This window comes from Octopus bimaculoides, chromosome 7 (genome assembly GCF_001194135.2).
Source record: "Octopus bimaculoides isolate UCB-OBI-ISO-001 chromosome 7, ASM119413v2, whole genome shotgun sequence".
Lineage (NCBI taxonomy): Eukaryota > Metazoa > Mollusca > Cephalopoda > Octopoda > Octopodidae > Octopus > Octopus bimaculoides.
Window position 1 is genome coordinate 16,136,595 of NC_068987.1, and position 8,497 is coordinate 16,145,091.

The 8,497-nt window shown below is 37.0% G+C and overlaps 1 protein-coding gene across 2 annotated transcripts in view; it reads left to right on the plus strand.

The window, feature by feature from the left end:
- Positions 1–242: 242 nt before the first annotated feature.
- The window catches only part of LOC106873381 (serine-rich adhesin for platelets), a 165,298-nt gene continuing 157,043 nt past the window's right edge, over positions 243–8,497 (plus strand). The window contains exon 1 of one of the 2 annotated variants that reach the window (XM_014920722.2): positions 243–441. The gene's annotated coding sequence lies outside the window, so the exon portion shown is untranslated. The remainder of the gene's footprint in view (positions 442–8,497) is intronic. The other variant, XM_014920723.2, reaches the window with a different exon arrangement.

An 8,497-nucleotide genomic window follows, 5' to 3' on the forward strand; every position in this document is an offset into this window, starting at 1 on the left:
CACATACACAAACAAAACGCATATACACACATAAACAAAATCTCTCACACATACACACGACAAAGCTCTCTCTCTCACACATATACACAAAGAAAAAGCCCCCTCTCTCTCTCTCTCACACACACATTAAATACATAAAGTGTATATGTGTGTGTGTAAGTAAATTATATGTCTGAGAGGGGGTGTTGAAGCTGTTGACTGCCGACACTGACATAATTATTACAGACACACATACTAATCCACACTCATATATACACTCACAGACTAAGGGCACACAGCAAGTCGACAGTTGCGGGCAGAGGCAGTTGAAACAAACTTTTTTTCTTTAACATTGCCATAAGTGAGAGAGATTTTGTGAGGACAACCTGCTTGCTTTTTACCAAACGTGGCCAGCCGAGCACTCGAAACCAAACATATATTACTGTATGTATATATAGACAGGTTAGTTAAACGTGATTATTTTTTTTATAATACACACAGCATGCACGTGTGGTTGTGTTTTGTTTTTCTTATAAATTTGTACATGCATGCACGTATATATGTAATGGATGTGTGTATGTAATATATGCACGCATGTGTATATATATGCATTATGTGTATGTTTGTGTATATATATATATATATGCATTATGTGTATGTTTGTATATATATATATATATATATATATGCATGCATTATGTGTATGTTTGTATATATATATATATATATATATATATATGCATGCATTATGTGTATGTTTGTATATATATGCATGAGTATATATACCCCTGCCTACTCATTCACCCCTTTATTTGTTTTTGTAATAAGCTTATTGTTTGATACGCTCACTTCATATATTCATGTGTATATGTATATATATATATATATATATATATATATATGATGTATACGTGAGTGTGTATACATTCACTATAAAATATTCCATTTATGTTTTGATAACTATGGTGCTAAGAGTTTTGCATGCTAAGTCGTGTATTTCTGTTAATCTGCAGTGTATGTGCATTCAACACAGGTACTATACACACACACATAAGTGGGAACTTTATTGTTTCAAACTCATAAAATATGAAAATTAAATTATATTCCTATCAATAATATATTGTGTGTGAAGATGGTAACAATTAAATACCTCTTTATGATTTTGGCAACTTTACAGGGTTACAAAGAAAACCTATTTCTCATATAAAAAGTTGTCAAAGAGAGTACAAAGTTTGTTGTGAATGTCACAAAAGTTGTCATGTACTCTAGATTTGGTTTCTTATTTCCCTTCTGCAAGAATAAAAGGAAAGTTTTAATTTTCAGTATTTCTTCTTTGAAGTTTGTATGGGCAGCTACCACCAAAATGTAACATTGTCAGGTAAAAGTACTTTCTCTTTAGTGTTAAAACCAAGTAGTTTCGATTGGATGAATGGTAAATTAAGAGAATTTATAGTAAAACTTCGTAGTTGCAAAAACTTCACTGTGTATATATATGTATGTATGTGTGTGTGGCTATATATAATACACATACTCACATACAGATATATGCATATACAAAACATATATAATACACATACACTCACATATATAATACAGATATATGCATATACAAAACGTTTATATATAATACACATACACTCAGATATATGCATATACAAAACATGCAGATATATGCATATACAAAACATATAATACACTCATAGATATATGCATATACAAAACATTGTATATGTATATGCATATATATAATATACATACTCGCATACAGATATATGCATATACAGAACGTTATACACACACACACACACACACACACACACACACACACACACACACACACACACAGGCGAGCACATAAGTGCAAAACAAGGTGGAAAAAATAGTACTCGAATACCAAAGGTATTCGCAACTGTCCGACGAACGGGAACGTGAAACTCTGAGTAAATAAATAGTCTTGTGATAATCTTGCAGCATTAATGTGTGTGTGTGTATGTGTGATGCACACAGCATTCAGTGACGATATTTTACACAACTAACTCTCCACGATTCCGCCTCTACATTGTCAAGCTGACCTATTATCATAGGCATTTCGGTGACCATCACCATTCCTTGATCGAAGTCCTAACCTCAAATATCACCTTTTCAATTTAACTTGCACGACATTAACGTGTTCCCTTTCGTAAGATTGTAAAGGTGTGATTTAAGAGAGATTTGGTTACTATTTCTAGCACATCAAATAACTACGCTATCTTCTGTTTCTTCATTAACTGGTTTAGTTTATATTTTGAATTCAAATCACACCAAGAAAAGCTTTGCATCTCATTCTTCGAGACACAAATATATTTCCTATAGAACTTGAGTCATACCTACGCAAGTGTGTTCTCCTTCGACTTTGTTTCCTCATAACTTTCAGAAAAATGAGTATTTTAATGAAATTTTCTGAAAATACATTTCAAATAATCACGATTATATTGGAATTTAATGTGAAAAAAAAAGTTGGGTGCGTACAGCACGCACACACACGCACGCACGCACGCACGCACGCACGCGAAATGAAATTTGGAAAAATATTATGTGATGTGTGTTAGTATGTATGTGTTCGCGCCTATCATTTCCTTTTGCCTCGCACTAAATTCTGGTGTAATCTACACCATCTGAAAGGTATTTGCAGAAAATTTCATTAAAAAGTACCCATTTTTTAAAAAGTTATGAGGAAACAAAGTCGGGGTGGGGAGCACACTTGTGTAGGTGTGCTAAATTTGAATCAGTCAGTTTTGCGTTCTTCATTATGGTTCCATTATCTCCAAAACCACATTCGTATAATGGCAACAAACGGATAGTAATTACATTGTCATCACTCTGCCTGTTAGAAATAGAAGCCAAATCTCAAATCACATTCTACCTGTATAAGATAGAATAAGGATTAAAAAAAAAGAAAAAAGAATGGAGAACATATTAGATAATGTAGTCCTGGGTAAAATGTCTGAAAAGACGGAGTGGTCAAGGTTTAGAATGCTTTTGTCATAGATCTGCTCTATCGGGTTCGATCTAGGGCTACCCGATAATACATAATATTAAATCTATAAAGCCAACTAGGGAGCTGTAATGTGGTCCCGACCTGCTAGAAATAGCAACCTAATCTCTCGCAAAAGATTACGCTGGATAATTGTGAATTTAGATAAAACATAGGAAGAAATTATCGAAGTTGGTGCTTATTCTGAAACTCCTCCGCAGAAGGTGTCTTTAAAAAGAACAAAACCCCAAACAAGAGCTATCCTGATCAACGTTTGAAACCTATGGTCATAGGTCTACTTGAGCAAAGTTGTCCTGGGCTAAACGATAACAACATCTACAGTATAGCATATTCATTCAGTTCATGTCACCCACGCCTATCGTATCTCCATATAATTTCTCCTAAATATACATCTATATACGTATACCCTGTCACATATAAATATACACGCTCTACATATCACTTTACACATGTATGTACACGGTATAGCATCGCTCCATGTAATCTTTTCATTACATACATGCTTATATTTTCACATCTCACGTATACCTAAACATGTTTACATGTGCGAGGGTGGCCTCTCCGTGATCGCTCGCTCGGTTAGAAATAGAAGCCAAATTCTCTGTTTTTCATCCCCACCGTTTTAGAATAGAGTACTTTGGATTATATGGTCCTGGCTTTCTCGCACATAGGACAAAAAGCAACAAAGCAAAACTCGGGGTTGTCACGGTTGGAATGCCCCTGATCATAAGCTTTAATTGATCAGAGCTGACCTGGAGTTAACAACACAGCATGTGCTCATTCATACATACACACATCACATGTCCACATTTTGGAAGATATGTACTCCCTACACACACACACACACAATGTGCACGCACACACATTTACATACATCACGTGCACCCAGTTATTCAACACAAAATGTGTACATATATATCTCCCTCTCTCTCTATATTTATATACATATGCACACCACGCTGTTTTGCTATATTATAAAATACAATAATACAGAATAGTTAGGCGCTAACACACTTTTATATGGCAAACACGATAACCAATCGATCTAGCTACACTATGACTATACCAGCAAAAGTAAACATCGAATATTGCTTCATTCAACTTTAAGGCAAATCGACCAACAAGGGAGCCTCTATGTGGTCGCTCTATATGCTAGATATAACAACCAAGTCGTCCTCAAACCAAGCACTCATAACCTCCGTTTCGAAGTCGGAAGTACGTATTGGAATTCTGTGTAGCCCTCGGTATGCAAAATAAGTGCATGGTCACGGTTGGAACACCCTGCCGTTTCGGGGGACGTATTGGACTTACGTGCAGTCCTTGATGTACAGAGTGACTGAATGGTCAAGACTGGAATTCCTTTCATCATACGTATGTTCCTAATCGGGCCTAACATACGCCTAATAAACAGCTACAGGTACAACATTGATTGGCGGAGACGGACTATATGTAATCTGAACCTCCCCCCCCCCTTATTTATTAATTTTTTTTTTACGGAATCCCACGTTTTAGACTATGGAGATTCCGATTCTGAATTAAAATTGTTTGAAAAATTTCAATTCCCCCCCCCACCAAGCAGGCTATTTACATGCTAGAAATAACAGCCAAATCTCACAAAACTAGTGTTAGGGTTAGGGTCAGGGTTAGGGTTTGAGTTAGGGTTAGGTTTACCCTGTGGATCTATATAAGGGGCGGGGGCGGGAATCGAAATTTTGAAATTGAGATTTTTGAAAATTTTATTTCAGAATCGGAATCTCCTTAGCCTAAAACGTGGGATTCCGTAAAAAAAAAAGGGGGGGGGGAAGGTTCAGATTACATATAGTCCATATGGACCGTCACCTTGGTCAACACGCTCTATATTAAATAAATATTAAATTTACTTCAATAATTAAATGAACTAGAGGCACCTGTACGTTAGTATAAATGATACAAGTTTATTAATACTGTGCCGTGTAAGGTACCAGTTAACTAATACTGGCGGCCGCGGTAATTTGAAGTTTTTACTTGTACAATTAGTACGGATTATAAGATGTTCCGGAGTATCGGTGTTGTACGATAGCCATCTATAGATTTCTTCTCCTCTCTCATATTACCTGTGCACAACCACGGTAGCAATAAACACACCTATAACGATTAGGCACAAAGCCACACCTTTCCGTCTAGGATATATACTCGATTAGGTAGATTGTCAACATTTAGCGTTTATTGTATAGGTATTATTTTCACGAAACGCCCTGTTCTTTTTTCCTCTCTCTCTTTCTCGACGAACGACTAACGTCTTTTACTCCTGTATGTTGTGTTGATCGATCCAAGTACCAGAATGAATAGGTAATAACTTTTATTGACTGCAGAAAGTTGAGTGATAAAATTGCTTCCTGTACTCCAAACGGCTGTTATGTTGAGGCCCAGGCGTGGCTGTGTGGTTAAGAAGCTTGCTTCCCAGTCTTGTCGCTATGAGTTCAGTCCCACCGCTTGGCATTTTGGGCAAATGTCTTCAATTATAGCGCTTTGCCGACCAAGGCCTTGTGACTGGATTTCGTGTGTGCGCGCGTCTTTGTTTGTCCTTCACACTGCTTGACAACAGGTATCAGTTTGTTTATATCCCCGTAAATTAGCAGTTCGACTAAAAAGACTGAAAGACAAAGTACCATGCTTTCAAAATATGCGTACTGAAGTCGATTTTTTGACCAAATCCTTCAAGTTGTACCAGCATGGCTACAGTCTACTTATTGAAACAAATAAAACAATATATGTGTACATATATATATATATTCTTTTATTTGTTTGTCATTTGACTGCGGCCATGCTGGAGCACCGCCTTCAGTTGAACAGATTTACTCTTTGTAAGCCTAGTACTTATTCTATCGGTTTCTTTTGCAGAACCGCTAAGTTACAGGGACGTAAACACACCAACATTCGGTTGTCAAGCAGTGGTGGTGGGGGGAAACACAGACACACAAACGTATATATACCGCTGGCTTCTTTCAAGTTCTATCCACCAATTCCACTCACAAAGCTTTGGGTCATCCTGAGGCTATTGTAGAAGACACTTGCATAAGGTACTACGCAGTGGGACTGAACCCAGAACCATGTGGCTGGTAAGCAAGCTACTTACCACACAGCCACTCCTGTGCCTATATATATATATATATATATAGTGATGTTCATTGTTAGAACACTTACCATGGCCCTGCTCAATGATGGCTGGCTCAGGGCTAAAAGAACAGCAGCATTATAGAGATTTCTAACACTGCAATCTCAGTATTTCTGTTTCCTATAACAGTAATAACATTAACACTGATCATTCTGCTCTTCTATTTCGGTCTCTTTACCGTACCAGTTATGCTGTTTCCAAAGTATCTTTCTAACTAATCTGTCTAAGTATTTCTAAAATACTAACCTAACAAGTCGATCTACTACTGTTACAGCTTTAGGCTGATATAGAGAAAACTACAATAACAAACACTGACAGAAGCTACAATATCAACAAACAAAAAAAGTGTTAATGTTTCAGAAAACTTGTGTGTTTGTTCATCTTCCTCTCCCTCTTTCTTCCCTTCTCTCTCTCTCTAATATATATATATATATATATATATATATAATATGTATATATTGAGTGAGAGATAATTAGGAGTAGATATGACTTTGTTGTGAAGAAATTCACTTTGGAACCATGTAGTTTTAGGTTCAGTCCCTCTGCACAGCATCTTGAGTATGTGTCTTCTATAGCCATGGGCTAACCCATGCTTTCTTAGTGAATTTGGTTGAAGGAAATTGCAGGAAGCTCATTCCATATATATATATATATATATATATATAGACAGACAGACAGACACACAAATATGTATGTATGTATTAATTATTGAATAACGGACAGGAATTAGAAAATCAACTTCATTAGCTTACAGCTGTTTCTGCTGTATTTATGTGTGTATATTAATTTACATATGATCATTAAATAGCAAAAAAACTTGGAAAGGTTGGTTGAAAAGCTTGTTACTAACTCCAAACAAAATGCTACAAAAGGCAGTGGATTGACTCAGAATCTTTACAACACAGATAGAATACTTTGTGATATTTACTTCCAGCCTTTGACTTTCTGAGTTCAAATCCCATTAACATCAACTTCACCTTTTCAGCTCAATTTTTCAAGCAGTACTAGATTTACCTATAGGCTTGGCTGGCTGAAGCATGGACCTCAAAATCTGTCACAGGGAGCCACTGACACAGGAGCCAGTCAGTGGCCCTGGCAATGATCACGCTCGAATGGTGCTTCTAACGTTCCACTGGCACAGGTGCCTATAGGCGGTACTATCATTGGCCACGACAACGATTTCACTTGCCTCAACAGGTCTTCACAAGCATAGTTTATTGTCCAATGATTGAAGGGTACTCTTAAATGGGCTGGTTATGCTGCACAGGCATAGGCCACGGTTATGGTCTCACTTGGCTTGCTGGGTCTTCTCAAGCACAGCATATCACCAAAGGTCTCGGTCACTTGTCATTGCCTCAGTGAGGTCCAATGTTCGAAGGTCGTGCTTCACCACATCTTCTTGGGTCTACCTCTTCCACAGGTTCTCTCAACTGCTAGGGGGTGACACTTTTTCACACAGCTGTCCTCATCCATTTGCAGCATACACACATCTCAATGACAGGCTTCTTTCCATTTCTGTTTTTTTTAAATTCCCTCTCATAAGGGTTTAGTTGGCCTGGGGCTACAATAGAAGTCACTTACCCAAGATGCCATGCAATGGGGGACTGATCTTGAGATCACATGGTTGGAAAGAAAGCATCTTAACCACATGGCAACACCTGTGCTGAGATTTCATTGATTTAACTGGGGAAGAAAGTTTTGAATATCTCACTACTTAATGTCTTTCTTATATTTCATTCCATTCCACCATTTGTTGAAGATTCAACAAGATCTACTTGTTGAAGATTCAACAGATTATGTTGGTTTTAGGTCTGTCTAAACTGATTGTGGATTGGACAGTTTACCTCTGTTAGGGTGAAAAAGTCTTGGACAGAATTTGAATTCAGAATGCAAAGAACCAGAACAGATACTACATGGCTTGTCCGATACTCATACAATTGTGCTTATCCATCCTCCTGGGTCAGTATTTTATTTACCAAGCTTGAAAGGATAAAAAGCAAAGTTGACCTCTGAGATTTTGGTGCAATGTTGTAAAGCATTCAATCCAATGGTTTCATGATCCTGTTTATTCACTTTCTCTTTGGTTGATCTGGGGCTATAGAAGATACTTGCCCAAACATAGTCTTTAGTTCAGTCCCACTATGTGTGTGACACCTTAGGCAGGTTTCTTCTCAGCCCTGAGCTGACCAAAGCTTTCTGTAGACAAACTGAAGGAAGCTTGTTTGATTTATATATATATATATATTTCTCAAATTGAATTGGGTATGGAAACAATTGTAGGTTTTATGAGTTTGATATTGTTTGGAATTGAATATATATATATATATATA